The sequence below is a fragment of the Ammospiza caudacuta genome, chromosome 6, assembly GCF_027887145.1.
Source record: "Ammospiza caudacuta isolate bAmmCau1 chromosome 6, bAmmCau1.pri, whole genome shotgun sequence".
Classification (NCBI taxonomy): domain Eukaryota; kingdom Metazoa; phylum Chordata; class Aves; order Passeriformes; family Passerellidae; genus Ammospiza; species Ammospiza caudacuta.
Genome location: NC_080598.1, coordinates 59,906,257 through 59,920,424, shown reverse-complemented (window position 1 = coordinate 59,920,424; position 14,168 = coordinate 59,906,257). Strand labels below are relative to the sequence as shown.

Sequence of the window (14,168 nt, the reverse complement as noted above, 5' to 3'; positions counted from 1 at the left end):
GCAGAAGGTCATGACCCAGTAAGGAACATGGCCCAGTAAAGGAGCTGGTCTCTGCCAGCAGCACCGAATTGACTCCCCTCCCTCCAGCCCCTCCAGGCACTGGGTTGTATTTCTCCCGGTCTTTCCCTGAAGCGAGCAGAGCTCTCTCCTCTCAGTGCCGCAGCGAGCGCCGGGCGCCTCCGCGGCTGCCGGCCCGCTCCGCGCATCCCTCAGCCCGCCCTGACGGGAGCTTTTATGGTCCCTTCGCCCTCCTCATCCCCGGGCTGCTCCCCCCCTCCCTGTTCTGGCAGCTCCTCACCGCCCGTCCCGCTCTGAGCCGCGGCACCCGCTCCATCCTCCGGCTCACCCCGCAGCCCGGCCCGGCGCGGAGCTTCCCGGTGGCGGTGGGGACCCGCTCCTCCCTCGTCCCCTCTTCCTCCTCCCTTCCTCTCCCTCCCTCCCTCCCTCCCCGCGGCCTCGAGTCGCGCCAGTGATGGAGAGAGCGTCACCGTCTCCTAGCAACGCTCCTAGCAACGCTCCTAGCAACCGGGCAACATCTGCTCCCGCTGGACCAATCCGCGCGGGGAACATCTGGGCACCCACCTCCGCGGGCTGCGGCCGGGAGGTGATGCGCTCCTCAGTGGCTGCAGGGACCCGCAGGAGCCGCCACCGCCGCCGCCAGCAGCACCGCCGCCACCTCCGCCAGGAGCAGCGAGGGAAGGACGGAGCAGCGCTCCCTCCCGCTGGAGCCGGGGCTCGCTGGGTGAGTGACACCGAGCCCGCGGTGCCCGGGGACAGCGAAATGTTGTTGCCGTGTCAGGGAGGTGGTGCGGGGCTTTGCTGGCGGGATCCGCTCCGGAGGGTTTAGCAGGTGGCTGCTGGCGTGCAGAGGAAGTTTTGCGTTTGTTTGGGAGCTCCCGCGGCTTTGCTGCAGCGCGGGCAGAGGGAAGAGCCGGGGGGAGGCTCCGCGCGTCCCGCAGTGCCACGGGCAGAGGTGCTGCTGCTCTGCCGGACTCTAGAAAAGGTCATTTCCATCAGAGTCCTCTTTTTACGGTCAGAGCTGAACTCTGCAAAGTAACCATAGCTCCTCTTTCCATCCCCTGTTAATGCTGTCATCCTCTGGGATGACACAACTGTCTAAATTTAGTTGTCTTATAGCTGCGAGACGCGAGTACACACACATAGCAGCTCTCCTTTCCTTTCTCTCTTGCAGCATTTAGACATGTCTAATATCGTTCATGTGCTCAAAAAGTCGGAGTGCCTCTGGCACACACGTGTAAAAGTGCAGAGTTTAGGTATACACATGTATCTGTGGTGGTTTTTTTCCCCCATGAGAGTGGGACATGTTTTTACTACAGCGTGCCAAATACTTCACCCGGAAGGCAAGGCATCAGCCTGGAAAATGTGTCAGGCAAACTCTGAAATGTGCACCCTGTTAAAGAGAAATGAGAATCTGACTTTCCCCAGACCTGTGCTGCTCTGCAGGCAGTGTGAACGTGTATGATAGAGAATTAATGCTGCTACTCAAAATAATGGCATGGTTTTAATAGCAGCTCTTTAGCTTTCCTCTGAGGTTGACAAGAATTAATGGAGAAAATAATGTGCCATTTTAAGAGGTGATTGGGGCAGAATTAATGTTCTAGCTCCAGAAACATCCGGATATTTAGAGGAGCAAGCTGTATTTTTGCAGCATTTGCTCTGAGTGGATTATAGCTACACCACTGAGAGACTGAAATGTTTTTTTTTTCTTAATGTTTTATCTGCTTTCCCCATGTGTGAAAGGGACTCCAGAAAGCAAGGTCAAAGTTAGAGAATTGGGTGTAACATCAGAACTCTTATTTATCCCTGTTACTAAGCCCTGTGGGGATGCTGAAATAGCACTTTGTCCTCGTGTGGTCCAGCTGCTCGCCGTGTTTGTCCTGATTTTGCCACCTGAGCCATGAGTGTTTCTCCTTGATCCACCACGGCAGGTGACCCTTCAGCAGTGCCGTGCTGCCAGAAATGCTCGCTGAGCCCGTGCGAGGGGGAAATCTTACCAGAACTGCTGAGATTACCCCAGAACGACCCTTTGCAGACTGACTCCGCACCCTCAGGTAACAAACAAGTTTGCAAACTTCAGCTGCTGGGGCAGAGTGAGGGAATTTATCAGGATTAATGTCGAAAGGGGGTGAACCTGGAATTATCAATTTATTCTGTAGGGGAAAGCAGTGGGACTCTGAGGAGGGAGACAGGAATAGTCACTCAGCCATTAAGTCTCATGCCTTCATGCCCTCACGAGGGCCATTCAGATGCTCCTGCCTTGTACACATGTGTGCCCAGGGAGCATCTGCAATTAGGGAGCTCTGCAGAGCAATCAGCAAACTAAAAGGCGGTTTTAAAGTGCAAAGGCAGCAGACAGGAGTGCGGCTGGGGGTCCCCAGCTCCCCGTGAGGCAGTGAAAGGGGGCTTGCTCTGCCTGATAAGGCTGGTGTGCTAGAGGGGCTCGATATGCTTAGAAGGGCTGCCATCGATTGGCAGCCGTGTGAAATCCCGGGGCTGGCATGTGTTTTCGATCCACATGTTCATCTGCCCGTGGTCTGGTAGCTTTGCATGATCAGCTGGGAATCCCACAGTGGGACCAGCTGCTTGTGCCGCCCTGGGAGAGGAGAAAAGCGGCAGCAGAGCATGTGAAAGCAGGAGCACGTTTCAGCTGAGCACCCCCTGATTGCGAGGGCTCTGAAGGTTGGGGACGGGGGAGTTTGTCACCGCACTTTGACAGCAGCAGCAAGGACACGATGATGCGTCCTGCCATGTCAAAGTCAGATCTCCTGCTGATGATAAAGGCCGGTTTCTGTGTGCTCAGGAGCCTCAGGTTTATGTTTGAGCACACAAGGGATGCTCAGTGAAGGTCTCCGGCTCAGGCAGCCGTAGCTCGCATATTGATCGCTCTCCTTCAGACTGCGATGGGAACCCTGCAGGGCAGCGGCACATTTGAGTCACCAGCCCGGCGGGGCCGGCTCCGTGCTCACTCCCTGCAGGTGTCTGCATCAACAACCAAACAGCATCGATTCCGACGAGCCCTTTCTCTGCAGCGCTGAGCAGGCAGGGAGGAATTTTCCTCCCGAGGAAAGGCAGGGAAGGTGCAGGAGCAGGCAGGTGAGGGGATGCTCCCAAGGGCTCACGTAACAAGTTCTGTGACGGGGCTTGCAGATCCCTCTCTGCTGTTTGAGACGCAAAGGCACAAGCTCAGGTGTTTTTTTCCCTGGATGTTCAATAATTTTTTAAACCCCGTCCTAGCTCCTGTCTCGGGTAGACTGGAAATCGCCCGGCATTAATTCATGCCGAGGAGGGGCTGCTGTCACCGGGGCGATGCAGGAGGGCAGGTGAAGCGACTTTGCTGCAATTTGCAGTTCAAACGGGAAGTTGCCACGATATAAATCTATTTCCAACCCGATTTAGATAAGACAGCCCTCTGTCCAAACACGCCTAGTAACTCTGCGAGTACCACACCACAGAGCACCACAATCATTCCCGGAGAAACAAACAGGAACAGACACATTTTGCTCTGTTGAAAGTACAATTAAAACCCTTGAGAAGCTGACCCTGAGAGCTCCCAGCCTGAGACAGAGGCAGCCCTTTATCTATTCCCCCACTGCCGCGAGTGGGATTTCTACTCCGAACTCCCATTAGCGCTAATGGCAGCTCCAGCCGGTGCGCCCTGCATTCCGGGATGCAAACCCCGGGCATCCCTGGGGCTGCCGGTCCCACGGTGCAAATTGCACCGAGCCCTCGGGGAGCAGCGCAGGGCTCGGGGCTGAGCGCTGCCGGGATGCTGGATGCGCTTTCCCGACTCTCATCCAGGCTGGAAGGACAAAGCTCAGGCTGGGGACTCAGCGCTGGGCTGGTTGGGAGGTTTTTGGCCCCGTGCCTTGACTTGTGGTGTAGCGCTGGAGAAAACGTAATGTGATTAAGATGTATCTGTCTCTGAGCTGGAGTGAGGCAGAGGCAGTGACTCACAGCACCTCGCTGGAGCTGTCAAAACACTTGGCTGGCGAGAATAGCCTTCTACACAAAAAGCACTGATTCAATGTGTTTATATTTAAACAAAACGCCAAGGGTCTGATTCACTGCGGCATTACTACAGCCCGGGGTGGCTGTAACCCCGGCCAAGCAGCTCCCAAGCACTCACAGAGGCACGGAGAGCTGAATTCCAGTGAGGGTTAGAGAAAGACTGGGTCCTTGGGAGCCTCCTGCATGGAGAGGGGTCCTGGAGGGCTTAGTATCGCTGCTGGTGTTGGGGGCACAGTGCAAGGGCACAGCTGGTGCTGAACTTACAGATGTGTGGGCACTAGCAGCAGCCACAAAAAAGATGGTGATGGAGTGAGTAGTGGTGGGATGGCAGCTGCACTGATCACAAGAGCAGACCCTGAACTCCTCTTGGGCAGCCCTGGGATGGGATTTGGGTGCCTCCAGCTCTATCTCACCCTGCAGGTGTGCAGGCAGCACTCATTGCTCCGGGGGAGCTGAGCTGAGCCACCTGTGACAGCCCCTGGAGCTGCTGAGCTGGGAAGTGGGTGCTCCAAGCTCTTCAGATTTGGAGCTGCTGGGATTTGCTGACAGATGGTGTGGTGTTGAGCAGCTTGGGGCGACTTTGCTCCTCAAACGTAGTCTTTCATTTAAAACTGGGAACACATTTCAAGCCAAACTTACAGAGCCTGGAGATGCTCTTGGTGTTTGCTCGGTTGTTGTTTCTCTTTCTTGCTCCTAAACTGAGTTGTGGGTGTTGGGGTGAGGGGGTTGTGACAACTTTGCTGCTTTAGCTGATGTAAGGAATTTAAATTCAGCCAACCAGGGGTGTGTCCCAGGCTGCTGCTGAACATAACCCCAGAAAGGGGATGCCAGCTGGGTGCTCAATGAACCCACTGCCAGGATGGTCATGTGTGTCCCTCAGCAAAATACAATTTTTCTGCCTGCTCCTGCCAGCCAGCCCGTGGCATGTGCAAACCCACAGCCCTCCTTCCCTCCCAGCCACAGGCTGCCAGGGCTCCTTCCCTTGTCCTGGCTCCCTGACGTCTCCTGCACCAGCAGTGCTCAGGGGATGCTGAATTTCACATCACCCTCCATCTCTGGGGCAGGGAGAAGAATTCCCGTGGCCTGGAGCAGCAAGGGAGAGTTTTGCATGGAGCTAGAGCAGCTGCAGAACTGAGCTGAGATGCTCTGTATGCTGTAATTTTCTGTGCTGCCCCTGCATTCAGGGTGATTTTCTGCTTCCTCTGCACGCAGGCTGTGCTTCCAGCCTTTTCCCTGAAAAGCACTAGGGAGTGTGTTTTAGCATTTAGAGGTTTGGTTTGAGGAAGGGATCTACCTGTGTGCTGGCTTTGGCTCCTTTCCCAGCCCTGACAGCCTGGGTGGCTCTGGGAATGTCACTTCATCTGTCTGTACCTTTGTTTTCCTCAGAGCAGTGTGAGGAAAGCTGTAATGTTCTCCTATCCCATGGCACTGGGAGATGAATGCATTTGTTGTTGTGCTCAGATAACACAGCACAGTGAGGTTTCACCTAGGAGAACACAATATCAGAGTAATTAAATATCCAGGCTGCCCAGGCTCTGGGGCAACTCAAATATTGGAATGAAAGCTGCAGGCAGAGGAGGTTGCTGCACAAGAATTTAAAGCTGTGTTTGCAGCTGTGCCAGTGGAGGGGTGAAGACCATAGCCCTGCCCTTGTCCTTGAGAGCTGAGCTGGGTGCTGGGAGCATCTCTGATGTGTGTGAGGGTCCAGGGCAGCTAGAACCTTGACAGCCTGGCAGTGCGGTCCCGCTGTAAGAGCAATAATCCCTTTCCTGGAGAAATGCTGCTCTGAAGTGCAGCCCATGTCCTGATGGGTCCCAGGGCAGGGCTGAGGGGTCTTGACTCCAAATGGGGTTTCACTCCACCTGTCAGTTTTCTGCACACACCTGCAGAATCCTTAATGAAAAACCTCCATCCTTAAAATTCAGTGAGAAAATGCAAGAATCCTCTGACTGAAGGGATTTCTTCTCCAGCCCCTTCTTGTGGGTTTTTGATGTAGAAGGAAGGGAGGACACGTTGCTCCTTCCTGCCAGTGAAGGGAGATGCTGTCAGTGCCTGGAATGGTTCTGTGGGTATTTCAGCACCCCCAGCAGCAGCTGAGACTCAAGGAGCCCCTCACGCCCCATGGAAGGATCCTTCCAGCAACATGAGGTCTGTGCTCTGGCTCTGCAATACATTATTGCTTTTCTATTGTGTCAGGGAACCAAAGCCTTTATTTCTTCAGAAAATCGAAGTTTCAAATGCTCCCATAAAGAGATCCCAATTTGGGGCAGAAAATATTTTCCATAGGACCTGACTTTGACTTATTCTGTGAAGTGGTTCTGGATACTCTCTTCCCCTGGATTGCCTTTAGACATCAGTATAATAAAGTTTTGGTGGGGTTTTTTTTGGTTTGTTTTTTTTTTTTTTTTTTTTTTTTTTTTTAAAGGACATTTAAAAGCAAATAACAGAAATTTCTTATAAAAGGAGGGTGTGGGAGGAGATTGTGCTTCCCAGAAATGCACAGGTCTCCTCGTGTTTTCTGGTGAATAGCCAAGCAAAGCCCAGTCCTGGCTCTCACAGGGACCCAGTGCTCTCCAGGCTGAGTACCATTGGAATTATGCACCTTGTTAAGATGCTGAATTAGCACCATGTCACCTTTCCAGGGAGATGAGCAAGCTCAGATGAGGCAGCCCAGAGAGCCCTGCTCCTCTGCAGGGTTCAGCTCTGGAGGAACACCCCTCCCCTGGGCTCTTGCCACAGGACAAAAGCCCAATAAATTCCTTTTCTTATCCCAAATGTTGACTCTCCATCCTCTGTGCCCGGCAAAACTGAAGCCACCCAGAGTACAAACCCTCTCCATCATCCTTCCACTGAACCGGGGCTCTGCTGCTCTTCTGAGACAACACCACCATCTAGTGAGAGCACTCAGCGTTGGTTTTCCAGGGAAGCCACGGAGCTCCGTGTGTGATGGATGGAAATCAAACCCCAATCCTTGGCCCACACCCCCCAGCAGGGCACAGGCTCCCCTGTCCTGGACACAGTGGCCCCATCCTGGTCAGGGACATTCCCATCTCGGGCATCTCCTGCCTGCTCCGTGGGGCTGTGGCTGCCCTGACACCCACTCAGCTGTAGCACCAGGACACCCTGCCTGTGCCCAGGGCTGTGGTCGTCCCTCCAGAGAGGGGAGAGGGGCTGGCTGTGCTGGCAAAGCTCAGGGTGGCTGTTTCAGAGACAGCTTCACATTTGCCAGCCTCTCAGCTGTTATTCCAGTGGGTTGAGGGCTGCAGTCTGTATGTTGACCCCCTCTGGATCCCTCCTTGTCCTGCACACCCCGACTGTGATGCTGCAGCCACCCTGGCCAATACTGACTTTTCTTTTTCCTCTTTTGTGCAGAGCTGATCTGATCGGGGCCTACCAAAGACATTAACGACGTCGAAAGTAGCTTACTTTAAGAGAAAATATGCAGAAGAAGAACATTTACATCAAGATTACCATGAGTATTGTCCAAAAGTGAGTATCTCCCTCTCTTCAGACCCCTAATTTCATTCCTTGAAAGAAATTATCGCACTCACTCCTTCCCCCAATTTAATTCCTTGAGAAATTACCATGAGTATTGTCCAAAAGTGGGTATCTCCCTTGCTACAGACCCCAACTCTTCCCCTAATTCCATTCCTTGAAAGATTACCATGAGTATTGTCCGAAAGTGAATATCTCCCTTGCTACAGACCCCAACCATTCCCCTAATTTAATTCCTTGAAAGATTGCCATGCGTATTGTCCAAAAGTGAATATCTACTTCATTCCAGACCCCAACCCTCCCCCTAACTTCATTTCCTTGCAAGATTATCATGAGTGTTGTCCAAAAGTGAGGATCTCCCTCACTCCAGACCCCTAACTTCATTCCTTGAAAGAAATTATCGCCCTCACTCCTTCCCCCAATTTCATTCCTTGAAAGATTACCATGAGTATTGTCCAAAACTGAGTACCTCCCTCACTCCAGACCTCATCCTTCCTCTAATTTCATTCCTTGAAAGATTACCATGAGTATTGTCCAAAACTGAGTATCTCCCTCACTCCAGACCCCAACCCTCCCCCTAAATCATTCCTTGATGCTAAAGACCCACCCATTTACTCCCCAGCACCTGATACTACCAGAGGACCGGACTTGTATCCTAAAACTGTCTCTGCAGAAGCTGCGCTTCCTGGACGACCCCGAGGCCTATCTCCGTAGGTCGGTATTAATTAACAATCTGTTGAGGAAGATCCACCTAGAGACAGAGAGGGAGAGCTATGAATACTTTAAGGAGGCTCCGTGCTGTAGGACTGCCTACTCTGACGCACGAAAACGGCTGAAGCTGATGGTGCAGGAGTGCTGTTCCCAGTCGCTCTATTATGAAGAGCTGCACTCGTATCGCATCGTGCCTTACTCTGCAGAGAGCGCCGTCTACGGCATGGGCTACACGAGCAGCCACCTGGAGCAAAATCCTCAGTTGCTTATTTATAAAATGAATTAAAAAAGTAGCTGTTAGACCCACTGATGTTTGTTTCTGAATGCTTGGACTGCTTGTTGAAGTGTTGAGGTGAGGCACTGATTGCAGAGGTGTTTGCGATGATCATCGGGAGGCGGAGAGGGAGCTGAGTGGAAGGTGCTTTGGATAATGCTCTGTTAACCCCCGGTGTGAAGCACCTTGCTGTGCACACAGAGCGGTGCAAGACAGAGGTCCTAAACCTGCAGAGACTGCGTGCAAGGCGGTTTGTAGAAACAAAGCTGCACTTGAAGTCACCTGTGTGTAGATACGGATGCTCCCAATCCCTTTCGCAGTTAAATTCCGCCATCCCCGGTGCAAGGGGAGCCCCCAAAGCAGTGGAGTAGTCTAACAGTGAGGAGTAAAACACAAGTTATCTGCTATAAAAGTATAGACAGAAAGTTTCTTTGAGAATTGCTTTGACATGAAGGAGTCAGTGCCAAAGGAATCAGTCTTTAGCTTAGGATTTTCAGAGACTGAACTCGCTTGCTACTTACAGACACTCTGTACTGAGATTTGCAAGGGTTTGTGGGTTGGTTTTTTTAAAAAATAATTGCATTCACTTTTTACTTATATTATCTCTTAGCTGGTATCTACTTTGCTATTTTAATGCAAACCAGAATGACTCACAGGAAAGATCGTTTCTTCAGCCCATCATCAGTGTTCCCTTAACTTCATTTGCCTCTTTCCCTAGTTGTTTCCCTGAATACTTCTTTGCATGCTAATTTGCTGTTTGGCCCGAGGTTCACACTGGTGCTAGGGAATAGACAGCAATTTCTTTTTATGTGGACTATAAAAGGCAGAAAAAAAAAAAAAACATAGATAGAGAATGAATGTATCTGACAGATGATGGTAAGACCTCAGAGGCTCTCCTGATAAAACTGCTCAGCACTAGTAATAATGTTTCAGGTTAAGTGAAATGTTTAATTTCAATCTGGGAATTAACTTTAAAATATGTAAATATATATATTTCACAAGCTATGGCATGTGGGATGTTCAGCAAACGGAATGACTACAAGTGGAAAGTTTCACAGCTGCCAAAGCTACGTCATGAAAATACCAAAGAGTAACATTAGGGAAAGGATGATGCTCCAGCCATGGGGCCAGAAGCAGAGATTGCACTATAATCTGGGGGAATGTGATTAATGAGTCTGTAAATTAGCTGTCAGGGACCTGCATCCCAGAACTGCTGAACAAATACACCAGATGGTTCAAAGCCTGTCAAAGTCCTGCAGGTCTGTTGGCTTTGCCTCGCTGACTATCACCACTTTAAAGCTTTAAAACACAGTAAATAATAGTGCACACTCAGCTGGAGGCAGATATATATATATATACATATATACATATATATCTAAGAACCAATTTTTTTATTTGTTTTGAAAGGCTTTGCTCTTTGTGGCTCAGATGTGGCTGATGCTATTTCTGAAGCATTATATAGTGTGAACAAATACTGTGGCTTGCCAGGAATGTGCTTTTTGTGTCAGATTCCTCCTGTCACCCTGCTCAGAGCACCCTGGTCGTGTGTGTCACACATATCATCACAGCTCCCAGGCATGTGTTAGTGCTGGAGGAAAGGCAAAAGCAGAAAGGTGTGAAGAACAAAGTTAACTCTGGTATCAGTAGTTAGAAGTCAGTACAGGTTTAGGAGACAGAAGGAAGCAGTAAAATCCAGATTTTATTTTTTAATAAAAAAAAAATTAATGTCAGCAGTGTAATTCAAAACAAGGATAACCTGCAAAATGGAGAATATAAACATCTCAGATACTGTGGGAAGGCTGAAAAAGCAGGGCAGTGCTGTTTGGGAGGTGCTGCTAGTCATGATGAATGTTCAGATCTCTGTTTTTGCTTTGAGACAAGTCATATTTACTTATCTCTTAGAAAAGGCTGTCTTTCAATCCTCAGCCAGTGCAGTTCACCCTCAGAGCTTCCTGGCTGTGCACAGTTTGATTCCTGCTGCCCCTGGGCCTGCACCAGCCCAAAATCATGCAGCTGGTCCGGTTGCATGATTTGAGAAATAGTTTCAATGCGGTTTGAGAAGTTTCCAGTGGGAAGGGGCCGTGCCCACTTCAACAGGGGGCTGGGAGAGCCCAGGCTGCTGCTCAGGGGTGTAGGACAGCCCCAGTGTGAGCAGTAAGAGCTGGCAGAGAGGCCCATTTGCTACTGTCAGAGGTGCCATTGTCCCCCAGGAGCTCCCTGGCCTCCATGGCACTGGGAACGCCTCGTGCCACCCCAGGGCCGGGGGAATGGTGAGGGAAAATTGCTCCTGTCTTCTGATTTTTCAAACCATGTAATTTTCCACTCTGAAGTGGTTTGAGTTCTGCAATTTTGTTTCTCTTAGTGTCCATTTTCACTCGATTTCATAACGATCCAGCATGTACAGGAAATGCTTAAATGCTTCTTTTCTCTCGCTGGCTGACTCTTTATATTCATAGGATGGCTCTGGCTTGAATAAACAAATCTTTTAACTTAAAATTAGAAACGTTTCAATGTAATGAAAAAAGCTCAGTAGGATCAAAGTCTTTAACATCACCTGAACAAAAAAACATTGGCCCTGTCAGATTCACCTTTGAAGAGGTTCTTTGCCTGCTGAAAGAGGGAAATACTTTCTTGCCCATTGAAAGCTTCTCTGTGAAGGCATTGTGATAACTGAACAGATATAACAAACAAAAATCTGCATCAGGTCACAAAACTCCTTGGGCTACCTAGGACAGAGGATGATAATTTACTCATGTTTTTCTCATGTGCTGTTTTCTTGAAGAAAACACATTGTCTCTAATTTTTTTTTTAATTTTCACTTGCTCCAGGAGCTGTTAAAATGGATTATTTCTTTCTAGAGAACAAATTGAGTTTTTTATAGTTGACTTTTTGATATGGCATTGAATCAAAGGTTCACTTTTCTACATGCTTTAAGTCTGCTTCAGTTTTTACTGCCTTCTGCTTTGCCCAGTGATTGGTGCTGCTGAAAAGTGGGTCTGAAAATTTTGATTTGAATGCTTAAAAATAGTTTATGGGGTGATAAAGAAGTAAAAATGTGCAATAACATTGCAAGTGACTCCCAAAATATTTGACACCTTTTGAATTATATACTTATATTGATTTTAACATTTAGTTGCCAAGTTACTGGGTACCAGCATTTTAATACAGCTACATACAGTGATTTTTCTTTTTTGGGTTTGTAGCTACAGTTCAGCTCTTCTGGCTTCTGATGTGAGAATCTGTCTGTAGGTGGTCAACTTTCAGTGAGATAGATTTTTATATATATATATATATATATATATATATATATATATGTTCTATTATGACTGCATTAGGAACTCCTACATATGGGCTATGTTTGCACTGGATGTAAAGAAAGTCCTTGCTTCCCTTTGACTCAGTTGCCTTGGAGATGGAATATTCATCAGAGAGAATATAGATGAGCTGGGTAACAAGGACAGACTTGGTGAGGAGAGGTGATCATTTTGAAAATGACTGGCTTGGGACATTTCATTTCCACCTGGGAACTGCAGCACACTTGGCTGTAATTCGTGTTTCTATGAGTTGAGTTTTCTTTGTGCTGCTTTTCTGGCTGGACATGGGTGGGGTCCAGAGTGTGGGTGTGGGTGGGGTCTGGTGCAGAGCCCCAGCACTGACTTTGAGCATCCTGCCCTAGTGCAGGTGTCCCCACCCATGGCAGGAGGGTTGGAACCAGGCGGTCTTTAAGGTCTCTTCCAACTCAAACCATTCCATGATTCCATGCTTCTGTGACATTAGGGCCCTGATCCTGTAAATGCTTGGGTTATCACCTGATTTCCTCACTCAGAGCCTCCTGAGAGGCTCCTTGTGTGCTTGATGCTCAGCATGTGCACGAGCTTGTGTGGGGCTGGGGCTGCCAGCTCCCCCTCAATTGCCATGTTATCAGTGACAGTGACCCCGAGCTGCTGCTTCAGCTCTCCAACACATCTCTCTTGCACTGTAAATTGAATTTCTGTTTTCCAATGAATGTGTGAGTATATGGACTATTGTGCCTTAAGTCCCACCCTCGTTCGAGCCTCTGTAAATGTTCTGTAAATCTGCAAACCGTCCATCGCTGGTATCTCCGTGCACTCTCTCCAGATCTGATTTGGTACTTGGCAGGACCTTGGGAAACCCAACCCTGACCTCAGTTTGCCATGAACACAAGAGGGGATCTGCCAATTCCCAGTTTTCTTTATTCAGATTGCTTTCCTCTCTGACATTCATGAATTTCTGTTTTTCTGGTTTCTGCCATAGTTGGGCTCTGGGCTGCCTGCAGCACCAGGAGCCCCTTGTAGCAACTCAGAAAGTTGTAAAAAAGTTGTCTCCAGAATTTAAATACCACCTGTGGAATGCTCCCAGGAGGGAATCACAGCTGCATATAGCAACTGTGGCAGGTGTTGTCAAGTATATCATCATATATTTGACACGACTGACAAAGCAGAGAAGGGAACACCTATTTCTATTGAAATGCATGAGCCTGCATTATGTTAAATACATGGTGATTATACACCAAATAATTGGAATAATACCTACTGGTTCTGTAACAAAAAAAAGCTTTTTAATGTTTAAAATTACCTGGGACCTGACTGAAGGTTTTTATGAAATTGTTTTCTAAAGTGAATAGTAGAAAAAATGTATATGTATTTTAAATATACGTATGATGTGCATGTTATTAATAAAGATCTATTTCTATTGAACCAGATGGACTCTTGTTGATTGTATGTTGTTTGGTTTACAAGTTAGCATGTAATGTTTCTAAAGAGAAGTTTCTAACTCCATCAATCCCCTAAAAAACTTATAACCACAGATTCATTGAAGGACTTGGATCAGAGAGCAAACCTGGGGTAACTCCTCTGTCATTCACTTGTCCTGCCCTGATCCCATTGTTTGCATCCCAACTTGCCTCTGAACTTGCAAGACCCTTCTTATTTTCCTTGTTTATATATTTTATTTCAAAATCTGCAAGGAACCATTTTCCTAATGATGCTCTGCAGGGCATGTTCCAGAGGCTGCCAAAGGGTCAAAGCTAAAATAGTTAGCTTTTGGAGCCTTTAAGATAAATGGGTTTTTTTACTAAAAATCCTAATTATGATGGAAAGATCACCATCCTTCCTTACCCTTTAGAATTCTTTTCTTGAAGAAGCTTAAGTGAAACACTGAACATATTGAAGAGATACTGAAAAAATATTTACAAAGGATGGGCTTTCCCCACTTGAGGCAGTCACAAGCAAACATCTTCTAGGGCCAGGTGCTTCAGCCCCCATGTCCAGCCAGGACTTGGGTACCACCTGGGCTGCAGGTCCAAGTTTTGTAAAGACAGAACATCCCAACCAGGTGCCATAGGCACAGCAACACACCAGTCACCCCCTCTGAAGCTGCTGCATCAGGAGACAAGAGCTGGATGCCTCAACCTGAGGGCAGCTCTGAAACCACTGATCCTGAGCCCCCTACAAGCCTCATGTGAATGTGGCATTGCCAGGATTAGCAGTCACCACTCAGACCCTGGAGTGTTTCTTATCAGACACCTTTACCTCTCTCTGAACCACTCCTCTTTTTAACCAAAATCAATACCTAGACCTTGGTCTGGGGATGTGCATGACTTAGAAGAATGGGCTTGCTGCATGTCTGCAGTTTGAAC

The 14,168-nt window shown here is 48.7% G+C and overlaps 1 long non-coding RNA gene across 1 annotated transcript; it reads left to right on the top strand.

The window, feature by feature from the left end:
- Positions 1-607: 607 nt before the first annotated feature.
- Positions 608-13,201, top strand: LOC131559014 (uncharacterized). Its single transcript, XR_009274841.1, has 4 exons — positions 608-742; positions 1,950-2,072; positions 7,402-7,518; positions 8,147-13,201. It is a non-coding gene; the product is annotated as an uncharacterized LOC131559014 (long non-coding RNA).
- The last annotated feature ends 967 nt before the right edge of the window (positions 13,202-14,168 follow it).